The following is a 14,582-nucleotide window of genomic DNA, read 5'->3' as shown; positions in this document are numbered from 1 at the left end:
GCTCGCGAGGCGGGATCGTGAATGTGCACTGCTGAGGAGTCCCATAGTGGGACGAAACGGCCGTCAAGCAGTGCTTCCAGGTTCTCCTTGGTACTCTAGCTTCAATTGACTCATGATTTCAACTATGGAAATTCTATATTGTACCAAAAATAGAATATTGAATAAAGCTAATACTAATCAATAAGTAATAAACGTTTTATTCATTAAAGCCAGATATTTACTAACTTATTCAACTGGTTAAAGAAATATTTATGAGGGTTTATATTTTCCAATGGTGTTTAAGGTAGTCATTGATCAATCTCTGCTGACATATGTGCATCCTGAAAAGATGCCTTGATTCTACATGTATGAAGTCGAGAATGTTTTTGGAAGTTGCTTTAGAAAAAAATCTGCCAGTATATGTAAAAGTGGCGAAAACCAGGAAAATGTATCGTGCCTAGTTCACTGCACACTTCAGTTGAGTATATATTTGCGATCAAAACACAGTTTCTACAAATTTTATTATGATTAGGATACATTCATACCATCACAATGGCTTTAGTAACTTGATTATTGAGGATACTATCCTCTACTAAATTTCGTTACCCAAATAAATCAAAATATTATGATACAGTTAAGATCATGAGTCAATTGAATCTAGACGACAATGAAAAACCTGGAAGCACTGGATGGTCATTTCGTCCTATTGTGGGACTCCTCAGCAGTGCGCATCCGCGATCCCTCCTGACGGGATTCGAACCCAGGATATTATTCACTAGTTTCGGTTAGTTATATTCACGTGTATTATAAATCAACGATGTCAAAAACTCAATGAACATTTATATATATATATATATATCACGGTTCTACATGCGGTCAGTCGCAGCCTTAATAGCATAGTAAGAGGGATTGTATTTCAAAAGGTGCATGTAATCTCATTTAGATTGTAGATACCCCATGGTTGCAAGTGACAACTAAAATAGAACCTATTGTCTACGACTTGCTACCAACTTTCTACAATCAAATCACCAGGTTTTGCAAATGATATGAATTACGAAAACTCTATTCGAAAGACAAAAAGTATTAAGTCATCAAATAGTACTATTCAATGACAAGTCATCCTACTCTAACAAATCATTAAGAACCAAATATCAACAAAACTGTTCTCAAGGAATAATCTAAAAATCTATCTTGATAGAATCAAGTTAAACTTTAACTTATTAATGGACTATAGCAACATGTGCTGGCATTTCATTGTTCTTTTTTCCCAATGAAATGAAGCCTTCACTGAAATTCTTTAAAATTATGTTAAATTAAGGAAAGTTTAATTCATTTTCTTTCTGATAAGTATCAGAAACTAGTTTCATGCTAAGGAAGCGAATTATGAATGGTAACTTTGAGAACTATCTATGGACCAATGTGATATGTATATTTCCTATTATATAATTGCTAAATAACTTAGCTACTCATATTCACGTTCCTTTTTATTATGAGCTTTATTTTAACCCATATAGTATTATTATATCATTTACCATTCTTGAGTTATACCCAGTTTATTAATTACCGTTCCCCCTATTCACAGCCACATTTGACTGAATCTTGTACAAATGTTATTTTCTATTTTATTGGTACAATGTGGTCTGTTTGATTGGTATATAAACACAGTATGTTTGAGAATAATGATTCATATTGTAGAGGTTTTTATTGGTGTTTTGAACTTAACTGGCTGGGCTAGGCAGAAAGCAGGACTGATAAGTACTCAAGACTGTTCATTCGGCTTTTGTGTATCATAGCTCTGATCGATAATTCGCCCCTCTCTGATTGGCGGGGATCATCTCGTTATATATCAGCTGGGCAAAAACGCACATCACTCAGGCAATCGATATAACACTAATTAATTGAGTTTTCATCTTTCTTTCTGCTTAAACGTAACAACCAGAATGTGCAAATCATTTAAGGTTTTTGTGAACATATCATGATCCATTTTGTAGTTTGTACATTGTTGAATAAAGAAATAGTTAACTCGTAACTCTGTTTTGTTCAGTATTTTATATGGAAACCATGACTAATCTTCTGATCACATAATGCTGAACTTTGTCAAATTCTTGCAATCGTTTCTATAACACGAACAGATGTTTAGCTTTCAGTAGGGTTTTCAAAAAAATTTTGAAATCTGTGAGATGGTGAAGAAGATTTGTAGCTCAGATGGATGATTTTTATGGAGTTTTGTCCTTTCAGCTGGATGGTTTGGTTGTGGAGCTTTCATGCTTCTTCTGAACGACATCATCAGCACAAACTTCAGGTAGAAGTCTATCCTTGTATGTTGGATCACTTTATCGTAGTAAACTTTCTTCGAACTCAATACAAATATATTGATTAATCAAACAAATAACAGTGATATTGTGGTGTGGTCTACTTATATCCACATAAGTAGTACATGGTGATAGTCAGAAATAGAATGTATTTTGGTAGAAGATTGATAAGGCATGAACAGGAATGAAGCGCAATCGGGTACGGAAATGCATGAACTATGAAATCAGAGAAGACAGACTGATATTTGCAGAAGGAGTAGTCAAGATTGATACAATTGATTAATAGTTTGCAAATTGACTGCTTACTAGTGTATGGTTATCAGAATTTAGTGAGATTGTCTGTAATTTCCGTGTCAAATACCTTCGATTGTCCCCACTCATGTTCATGTTCACTACAATATTGAAAATTTATTGATTTGTGATTCTTTTAATCCCTGGAATAATTTTGATTACAAACATTCATTTTATATTCTCTATATGAACCTTGTTAGTAGTTTTTTGTGTAAGGTCTACCATTTTCCCTAGAAAGTTATTCATTTGTATAGAAAATAACTTTCAGTTAGTCAGTCAGTCACAACGTAGAACTTCGTACGTACGTACACCAGTTCGAGTTGCCTTACCACATTAGCACACAGATCCAGTTGCCGATTCAAATCCCATAATGGTAGAAGTAGTAAGAGTATAAGCATTAATGTGAAAGATTAGGGTTTGAAGATGTCATCGAAGGAGGATATTCCGGTGAAATAAATTTGAAAATAGAAACAAGATAGAGAGATGAAGAATTCAGAAGATTAGAATTTGGCAGGGCTCATTGTAACTAGGTTACTCAATGGTATAATTGCAATGCATTCACTTTAATACCTAAAATTTATTGATTAATTCTGTGAAAAGAGATCTTGGATCCCAAATGAAGTTGAAACATTTATTCAGTACTCTATGATTGTTGAATGTTTACTCACAGATGACATCATATGATAATGAGAGTAATTTTTTCAGACATTCAATAAACTTATACTGCGAAAAACTTTAAACTATAGCGAAAGGTACTGAGTTCGAGTCCCAGAGTGAACATCAACTCTGAGATGCAGGTACATCCAGCTGACGAGTCCGAAATATGACAAAACGCACGTCAAACTGGATTCCACTGCTAGCCACTATCCATCTTTGCTTACAATGCTTGTGAATTAAGGCTATATCGAGGCAATACGCACAGTATGCACATATGCCAATACGAGACTGACCAGTTGCAGTCCTAAAAACATCAATGGGAAGATCCAAACAAACAATACTAAGTAAATTTTATAGCAGATTATCATTTTAACTTATCTTTCAAAGCAGAAGTTGTCGTTTACTTATATTGTAGTGAACAAGAATACGAGTGGGGACAATCGAATGTCTTAAAGCACAAATTACAGACTATCTCACTAAATTCTGATAACCATACAGTAAATAGTTAATTTGAAAATTAACAACCAATTGTCTCAGTCTTGACTGTTCCTTCTGTAAATATCAATCCGTCTTCTCTGAATTCATTGTTCATGCATTTTCATACCCGATTGCGCTTCATTCCTGTTCTTTCTTTATCGGTCTTCTGCCAAAATACATTCTATGTCTGACTATCACCATACACTACTTATGTGAATATAAGTAGACCACACCACAATATGAATAAATTTCATTCAAATTGACCATCTTCTTTACAGTCTTTTTTCTTTTAATTATTCGGATTAAACAATCTGCCTAAAGGAAAAAGATTAAAGTTCTTTCTATTGTAAACGGTGAGCAGATGGGAATGTTTATCTTTACAATAAAAAAAATGAAATTCCTTGGTGTCTCTGTTGTTGTTTCTTTTTTTGATTTTCAAGTGATTAAGCGGTAGTTTTAAATGTTAGGATTTGAATATCATTTACAATATACCTAAAGGGCATAGATGGATAATTTGGCAAGAAAAAATAACATTGATAGACATCTTGTAATGGAATTCATTTTCATAATGAACTATTTAAAGTTTTATAAGAAAAGATAGATAGTGGCTAGCAGTGGAATTCAGGATGCTAGTTTCGTCCTATCTGGGACTCGTCAGCTGGTTGTACCTACATCTCAGAGTTGATGTTCATTCTGAGACTCGAACCCAGTAACGTTCGAAACAAACGCCATCGCGTTATCTACTCAGCTGCTGAGTCCTGATAGCCACTTGCTTTTGCAATGGGGTGAAGTTCAAATTCACTTAGCATTGTTTGTTTGAATCTTCCCATTGAATTAAGGCTATATCGAGGCAATACACACAGTATGCACATATGCCAATAAGAGACTGATCAATTACAATCCTAAACATAAATGGGAAGATTCAAACAAACAATACCAAGTGAATTTGTTTGAAGTTTTGTGTTTTCTTTTTCTTCATAAAAATTAAAACTATCACATTTTTTCTATGTTCTACAAATTACTTACCTGTTACCCCTCGTCGAGGAGCATAGGCCAACCACTAGCATTCTCCATCCAATTCTGTCCTGGGCCTTCCTTTCCAGTTCGTTCCAGTTAACATTCATCCTTCTCATATCTGCTTCTATTTCGTAGCGTAATGTGTTCTTTGGCCTTCCTCTTTTCCGCTTCCCTTCACCATTCCAAGTTAGGGCTTGTCTTGTAATGCACATTGGTGATTTCCTTAATGTATGTCCTATCAACTTCCAACGTCTTTTCCTAATTTCCTCTTCAGCTGGAAGCTGGTTTATCCTCTCCCACAGAAGACTGTTGCTGATAGTATCCGACCAATGGATGTTCAGTATGTTTTAAAAATATTACAGGATTATTTGAAATTTTCTAGCGAATGCTACACAATATAAGACTATTGATAGTTATGTTTTAAGGAATTATGAAAAACTGATGAGCAATAATGTTGCATGTGCTACCGATGTCAACAGATATAAGTAGTTTATATCATCAATCGAAAGTGAAATGTCTGGTGTCAGAAGGTTAGGCAGATCAAAGAAAAAAGAATGAGAATAGAGAATGATTGGTGTGGAAGCGAAGAAACAATGAAGACTGAGATGATTGACTGATATTTTGCAAATGAACTGTTTACTGTACCGTTCTCAGATTTTACTGAGCTTTTCTGTAATTTTGTATTCCGATACATTCGATTGTCCCCATTTGCGACCTGAATCATACAATTTCAGATGTTACAACCTAGATCTTATGTTTCTCCAATGTCCACTTAATTCTATCATTCAGTACATTGAAGGGTAAACTATAATTTAGAAAATCAAAGTTAATGGCTAATTAGTTCGTTGATGATAATTAAAACGAATTCTGGTCTTATACTACTAAGTGATATATAGTTAATAAGATTATTTTTAACTATAGAACTGATCAGTTTTCCAAAGCTACCTTATTTCTAATAACTTTCAACTCCTGTCAAATAGTGATAATAACCGTATTAAGAATAACCGAACTTTTAAAGAGCCACTACTTTGTATGAAGTTTTAATTAATTTTAAATCAGCTATATGACATAGGCAACAGCACAAAACTACAGTTTTGATGATGTTAAGTTTTCTGAGACAGTTGTGAAGTTTTTATTGTCATTTTGGATAACATCCTGGATGCTCAATGCTTGAGGAGTCCCATAATGGGACGAAACAGCCATCCAATGCTTCCAAGTTTTCAATGGCTGTCTATCTGAGATTAACTTGTGAATGCAACTGTTAAAATTACATTAAAAGTATCCACCTGTGGTAAAAATTATCCCCATTATTACAAGATTAATTTATTTTGGGTAGTTAACATTTCTAACAGGTAACAAATCGATTTCAAACTATATCACCTAAAAAAGTTGTCAAACAGTGAATTTTGCTTATTTTCATAATCAGTAATGACTGAGATACTTATTGTTACTGTTGGTTAAGATGGTGGTTGGAGGTAGTCAACAGGAAACCCTGGACCCGGGTTTCGTGCTGGGTGACATTAAATCTAATCCGTTAGGGAGCACCAGTTCCCTCAAAATGACAGATACACCTTGCTGACGGGTGCCAAGTAGTACGAAACCCGGGTCCAGGGTTTCCTGTTTACCACCTCCAATCACCATCTTATCTCATAATAGTGCAGTCAGTGTAGAGCCACCTAGACTAGTGGCCATATTGCAACTTGATCGATAGCATTCGATCAGCACTAAGAAAGACTTGACACGCATGACATTAATCACCACCCAGTGATCAATTAATTGTGTTACTGTTAGTATTTAATTGACCCGAGTCTATTCCTTTGTTAATTGTCTTGTTTTGTATATTGCAGGCACTGAGGACTTTATCAGTTCGAAGGAAATTTCTGCCAAACTACTGAATCAGTCAAAGAAATACTGGAAAAATATGAGCCTTAAAAAAGATTTGTGTATTTTTGTTCACTCTAAAACGTTGGTGGAAAAGGAACAATATTGGGATTACTTAAAGTATCACCGAAATATCGGTTACTCATTGCCATGCTTTATAGATGAGAATACAATACTTACAAGTTCTTAGTTTTAACCTCATTGTACACTGATGTTGAAGTAACAAGATTAGGTATTTAGAGAATATTGAAGTACTCATGTGAAGATTTATGCAATACCTAAATAATCTTTATCATGGATTGTAAATAAATTTAGTCACCACTGATCAGCTTCTTCAGAAGTTTGACTCCACGATTCTACGCTGGGACTAATACAAAATCGATAGTTGTTAGAGTATCAAGGAAGAAATAACAAGTCATTGATTTCAGGACTAAATATGAAGCCAAAAATAGAAATCCATTGAATAACTTTATTTTATAATTCTCCAGATATATGGAGGACTGACAACCATACACTTAAACGTCAATCGATCAAGACAGTAGATAAGATTGTAAGGAAAAATTACGAATACTACGAAGACTGCATTTTGCAAACACGGAAGTCAGAATGATCTGACCTTGTGATTGTGGAACAATTGAAAAGTTCAAGTTTACATGAATTAAGTGCTGATGAGGTTGTCGAGAACAACATCGAAAGTTTCGTGATTAAACCATCCATTTCAGAAAGCCAAATCTTTGTTATTAAATCATTCTACATAAATCTCAGTGTCATCAGATATATTAGATGATAATTCGCTCCTCACTGTGAATATTCATTATCAGGCTAAAACTTAGTATACCATAAAAGTGATATCCATTTGTGGTATTTGATCTGCTTGATATCCCTGAAAATGCTTTCATATATTGTAAACTACTAATAAGTAGTTAAAATTTTATCCTTAAATATTATCATACCGCTTACAATTTCACACAGGACGATCAGTCATAAGTTTTACACTTCCCACCTTCAGTCGATTTAATGGAAAGATTTGTGAATTTTATCGTCTTTTAAGATGCATTACGTATGGCTTATCGTTATCTTTTCCTTTTTCGATCTGTTTTAGGACGTTTAAGCAGCTATGTTTCAATGTTCAATGACTGTGTTATTTGTAAACCCTTTTCAAGTTGACGTTGTTTTTAGCAGCTAAACTAGTTATCTTGAGGCTTATTACCAGAGTGACTTAGGCATTAGCAGCAATTTTTCGTACCTTTTAGATTTTTGTTCTAACAAACACCTGATTCGGATATTTGACGTTGGTTTTTAGATGACTTTAATAAGTGCGAAGCTTTTTCTATCAAACTTTTTCTGGGGTCACCAGATAGAAACCAACGAACAAATGCTCAATGGGAAGTAAATTAGATTGTCAGTTCGGAAAACGAACTGTGAAGTCGGTAATCACAGACATTCAACGTCGAACATAGAAACGCCAACTTTCCATTGACATCCAAAAGACGAAATTAAAGAAGTTACTCAGCGCAAAACACCTATCAACATTGAATATCGCAACTAGACGGTATGGGATGCTATAGAGAAATGCTCTTAAAGAAAAGATAATTAAAATCCCAAAACTATAAACTAAGGGATCAGTATATAACTGTTTAGTAAATATATCAAGAAAACCATTATCCAGAACAAATCAAAGGTTAATCTACAACACTATCAGCTAATCAAAAATAGAATTCTTTAAAGCAATTGAACTATCACGGAGGACATCAGGACAATGCTGAGAAACTCAACAAGAAATACGTCGAAATGTAGTGCTATTAACTATACAGAAATTAACTGATTAATATTAGATATATTTCAACCGTTTCATGTTAGTGAGGGAATACATTATGGTTCTCACTAACGGCTTTCATTACAGACTAATAATAAAAAGAATTTCGGAATTTTTAGGGAGAAGCTATAACCACTGACATTCAACTGTATGAACTGTATCACATATGACAATGAAAATGATCTTAAATCGACTGAAGTTAGAAAAATTGATCAGTATACATAATTTCACTTATCGGTTGGCAACACATTAAGAACGAGGCACAAAGATCCTGGGCTCCACCCTCAAAGCGATAAGAGATCTATACTGTTGAGTATATAATTAAAGCTTATCGTCAGATTTACCTGTTTCCACAAAATTCTCATCTTAAAAATAATTACTAGTACTGATAAAGATGCTACAAAATTAAAGAAATCGTTCTGATGACATGCGAATTTCAATGTTTATAACTTTTGAACTAAGTCTATACGATAAGCAGAGATGGATAGTGGCTAGCAGTGGAATCCAGTTTGACGCGCGTTTCGTCCTATTTGGGACACGTCCATCTCTGCTTACCATGCTTGTGAATCAAGGTTATATCGAGGCAATACGCACAGTATGCACATATGCCAATTAGAGACTGACCAGTTTCAGTCTTAACACATCGATGGGAAGATTCAAACAAACATTACTAAATAAATTTAAGTCTATACGAATTTAGACATAAATTCATAATAGAACATCAGTATTCAGAATACAGTTGGTAGTATTCTTATTATAATCTATGTACTATGTCCATTCATGTATTGTTCGTGGTTGGGGGGGTGGAGCGAAAATTGTGTACCAAATGTTCTTTGAAAATGAAAGGTGAACTCAATTTTCTTCTTCTTTTTTTTAATTGTAAGTACATTTTGTTTATTGTGAATCCTCTAAAAAGAAAAAAAAAGAAAAATACATATTCATGTAGCGCCATGTGACTAAAACAATATTGATTTAATGGTAAACACTTGCAGAAAAAAAGGTCATTTCTATAATCCATAGATACCCATACAAAACAAAACAAACAAACATTATGCCAATTATGAAATGTATTGAGAATAAAAATGCATCTCAAAACTCTTTTAATTAATCCATTTAAATTTAACGAAGAAAAATGTATTTCATATAGTTGAGATCATGAGTCGATTGAAGTTAGACAACCATGGAAAACCTGGAATCACTGGACGGCCGTTTCGTCCTAGTGTGAGACTCCTCAGCAGTGAGCATCCATGACTCCGCCTCACGAGATTCGAACCCAGGACCTATAGGTCTTGCACGCGAACCTCTAGAACCACTGAGCCGATATCCAACGGTGTTAATGTCTAGCTTCAACAAATCCACGAAATTGAGAAACCGTCCACCAATGCCTTCAGTGAGTTGATATCTCACAACAGACCTGGTTGAACTCCACTGGTTACTGCTTCTCACTAGGACTCCAGGGAATACCTCATGGAGCCAGTCACTAGTGAGCATATGATATATTTGTAAAATGTTTTTAATGAATTTGAAGTAAAACCAAAACTTTGCCTGGTAATCTGGTTCAAGCTTTTTCAAGGAAAATCTAATCAAACATCAGCTCATGGTTGTCTGATTACTTACTTACTTACTTACTTACTTACTTACGCCTATTACTCCCAATGGAGCATAGGCCGCCCACCAGCTTTCTCTAACCCACTCTGTCCTGGGCCTTCTTTTCTAGTTCTATCCAATTTATGTTCATTATTCTCATGTCTGTTTCCGTTTCTCGGTGTAATGTGTTCTTTGGTATTCCTCTTCTCCTTTGACCTTCAGGATTCCATGTGAGGGATTGTCTTGTGATGCAGTTGGGTGATTTCCTCAATGTGTGTCGTATCCAATTCCAGTGCTTTTTCCTGATTTCTTCCTCCACTGGATGGAATCTAGTTTGTTGTCTCCCACAGTAACTTGTTGCTGATAGTGTCTGGCCAACGGATCCTCAGTACCTCGTGTAGACAACTGTTAATAAACACCTGTAACTTCTGGATGATGGCTTTCGTAGTTCTCCACGTCTCCGCCTCATACAGTAGAACTGTCTTTACATTTGTATTGAAAATTCTAACCTTGGTGTTGGTTGACAATTGTTTTGAGTTGCAGATGTTCTTCAGTTGTAAATATGCTGCTCTTGCTTTGCCGATCCGCGTCTTTGCATCTGCATCAGATCCACCGTGCTCATCAATGATGCTGCCCAGATATGTAAAGGTTTTCACATCCTCCAAAGCTTCTCCGTCAAGTGTGATTTGATTGGTGCATATTGTATTGTATCGGAGAGTCTTGCTTTTCCCTTTGTTTATATTGAGATTTACTGCTGCTGAGGCTGCTGCTACACTGCTCGTCTTCTCGGTTGTCTGATTAACTGAATATAAAATAGGTCATTCAATCATGTTAACAATTTTTAAAGTTCTTTTTATAGCATTTAGATTTAATGTTTAATTTTATTATCAGATTGAATTCATTTAGTAAACCATTGAAAGTCAGATAACATTGAACAGACATTTTTACCTTGTTCATAAATTGTTAGATGCCAACTCGGTGGTCTGAATTTAAACCACCTATCACATGATCTCAAGGTCTTAAATTCAGTCTCTGATGAGGCTATAGACAAGTAATATTAAAGAGTCATATTCTGAAACAAGACAGCTGTCCAGTAATTATTGATTACTATTGCTTTGGTGGTCAGTCGGCTATGTGAAATTACAAAATTTGCCAACGCTCAAATTTTAATAAATATGCCTATATACAGCCTTCCAACTAGTGAAGTCTAACAATGTTAGATTTAATTAAAAGAGGATTGGATTTAGTTGATTCGTCATTATCATTAGGTTAAGCTGTGTGTTATTACTTACTTGCTTCGTAGTGTCACGAGTTAGTCTGTACATGACCGATCGTTATAGAATCCGGTCTGTTGATCTCGAATTTGACCGTCTACTCAATTTTTCGTCTGGTTCAGCAGCACACTGTTGAAAACTTTTTCTGATACCGATATTAATGTGACGTTTCTGCACTTAGTTCCCACACTTGCTCGGATCTCCTTTCTCTGGTATCTTGATGATGTATCCTTCTTTTCAGTCTGTTGGAACTTGTTCCTCCTCACAAATCTTCTTGAATAGGAGGTGAGGCATGTTTGCAGTTACTTCACTGTCTGACCTCAGTACTTCAGTTGGTATATTGTCAGGTCCTGCTGCTTTCCAACTCTTGATTTGTCTGAAGGCCATCCTGATTTCTTCAATCGCTAGTGGAGTGACATCTTTAGGGAGGCCTGTAGGTGTTGGTTCGATGTGCGGTGGGTATAATGGGACTGGTCTATTCAAGAGTTTTTCAAATTATAATACCCATCTTTTTTTCTGTTCATGAACCTCAGTGATTGTCCTTGATTGGTCTCTCTAGTTTACTATATTTCCTTACCAGTTTCTTCGTTGTGTCATATATTTGTCTCATATTTACTTCTCTTGAAGCTTTTTCGGCTGTCACTGATAGGCCTTCCGTGTATTTCTACCTGTCGGCTCTAATGCTCTTCTTCACTTGCTTGTTTGCTCCTGTGTATTCAGTTTGTGCCTTGACTTTATCTGTTCCTGTTCGACTATATGTAGTTGCCGTCTTTTTCTTCTTCCTTGATTCAATCTTGTACAGGGTCTCGATAAAGATCCAATGCTTATGATGATGCGTTTTGAGACCCAGAACCTCCTGACGTGTTGAAGTTAGTACCTCCTCGATCACTTTTCAGTTTTCCTCCATAATGGTTTCTTCTTCTTCTTGTAAATCTTGTAAGGCTTAGAACCTGTTGTCGGGAGTTATCATGAACTCGTTGAGCTTGTTAGTATCTCGAGGGAAGGCTGTATTGAACCTCTGTAATGCTCTTTGTCCAGTGCTTCGCTAGCTTCAGTTTCATCTTGGCAATCACTAGGTGGTGGTGATTTGAAGCTATGTCAGCTCTTCTACTAGTTCTCACGTCTTCCATTGACCTTCGGAATTTCTTATTCATACAAATGTGATCAATCTGGTTCTCAGTGGTGTGGTCTGGTGAGACCCATGTAGCCTAATGTATGCGTCTGTGTGGGAATATTGTGACACCTATAACCATTCTGTTGAATGAACATAAATCCTTAACCATTCCCGTTCCATTCTCCCAGTCAATCCATGTCGTCCCATGATATCTTCATACCCAGTGTTGTCCATTCGGATTTTGAAGTTGGGGTCTCCCATCAGGATGGTCACGTCCTTTCCTCAGCACTTCGCTATTACCGACTGCAGCCTCTTGTAAAACCAATCCATATCGTCGTCATTGCTATCACTGATGGGTACATAACATTGAATAATATTCATTGTGATTACCTCCTTCTTTGTCTTCAAAGATGCTCTGATGATCCTCGATCCATGCGATTCCAATCCTATAATTGCATTTCGAGCTTCTTCAGACAGCATCCCTGAGTGTGTGGACCAGTTCCTTTTTCGTGGCCACAGTATAGAATCATCTGTCCTCAATTTACCCTCTTCCGTCCAGATTGACTCCAATCGGTTTCATTGATTCCGAGCACCGACAACTTGTATCTCCTCATTTACGTAGCTATTTGAAGGATCCTCCCGATCTCCCACATTCTCATAACATTCCATGTACCTATAAAGATTGTGACTCTGGTTGTTGGAAGGGGCTTGGGCCTCGTGACCTCCTAAGAATCTCAGCTTTCATCATGAGGCGTCATGATTCTTCCTTCAACTTGGAGGATAGAGTTTAAATGGTTTAATTTTTTTATTCTGGTTAGCTTTTTTAAGCAAGGTTATCTTCTATGGGATGGAATTGTTGATCCCATACCTAACCCTCCTCCCTCATCAGGCTTTTTTGGAACCGACAGTAACCCTAGAACAGTTACAGATCGAGTTATTTAAATAATAAATGGTATTAATCAGTTATAATAAATGTATTTTTAAATTATCCATGGCCAATAACATTGTTCTATGTAATATTGATTGCGTAAATCAATGAACCGTAATAAGTTTAGCTCTTACTATAATTCATATCTTTTATGCCTACTCAAATAGCGCAGAAAAACACGGAGGCACAATCGTTTACGTGATCTTTTACGGTTACTAGTTATGTATGTCATAAAATGAAGTCATGGAGTGAATTTTGTGTCAACTAACTTTGAATATTGTCGATTCAGAAATGTATGTTGAAGTAATATAACCAGTGGTTGAAACCAGTTTTTAGACTTGCTGCGTTGAAAGGCATCAACTATTACTACTACTACTACTACTACTACTACTACTACTACTACCACTACTATTACTACTACTACTATTACTACTACTATTACTAATACTACTACTACTATTACTGCTACTACTACTACTGCTACTAATAATAATAATAATAATAATAGTAAAGGCCTCTCAGTGGTTTAACCTAATAGCGGCCTTGACCGCGACCCCAGCCATTGGAATCCTAAACTTTACATAATGTTCTTTACATAATGCGATAATGTAAGATACAAGTACATATACTGCGCATATTGTATGAGTTTCATAATGAGAGAAATAACTTGACTGTCGTCACAAGCTTAGTTACTCTTACTTAACCTTATCAGATTCTAACATCCTCGAAATTCAGCTGTTCAAAAGACAAAATCTGAGGAATCGTTATTCGACGAAGCAAAACATTTTCAATACATTTTAAGCCAACTCTTCATAACAAAGTAGAAAATTGGGTTTTATATTGACTGTTTCGATGGTAAGATAGATTATTCAATATGATTACTAAAACCATTTTCGAAAAATGAATCGCAACTGGAGTAGAAGACTTTCTACTTCACGAAGCAACAGCAAAATTATTGTTTCCCAACTTTGTCACTTATTAGTTTATATTATGGATTAGATTTAGTTAAACAACCATTGAAATTTAGGGAGTACTGGTTAACTTTTTCGTTTTAGTATATGACCCCTGAGTCGTGGTTATTCACTTCTCTGTCAAGGATTGAACCTGTAACTTTCAGGCGTCGTAGTGAGTCTTTATTTTTTTGGCTACTGAGTTGTAAACTGATAGCTCATATTTCTAACTTCAATCAGGCTTACCAATATTTTCATAGTTGAAAACATGAGTCAATTGAAGCTAGACCACCATGGAA

Source organism: Schistosoma mansoni, chromosome 1 (assembly GCF_000237925.1).
Source record: "Schistosoma mansoni strain Puerto Rico chromosome 1, complete genome".
In the NCBI taxonomy this organism is placed as follows: Eukaryota; Metazoa; Platyhelminthes; class Trematoda; order Strigeidida; family Schistosomatidae; genus Schistosoma; species Schistosoma mansoni.
Note: the sequence above shows the minus strand (reverse complement) of the source record.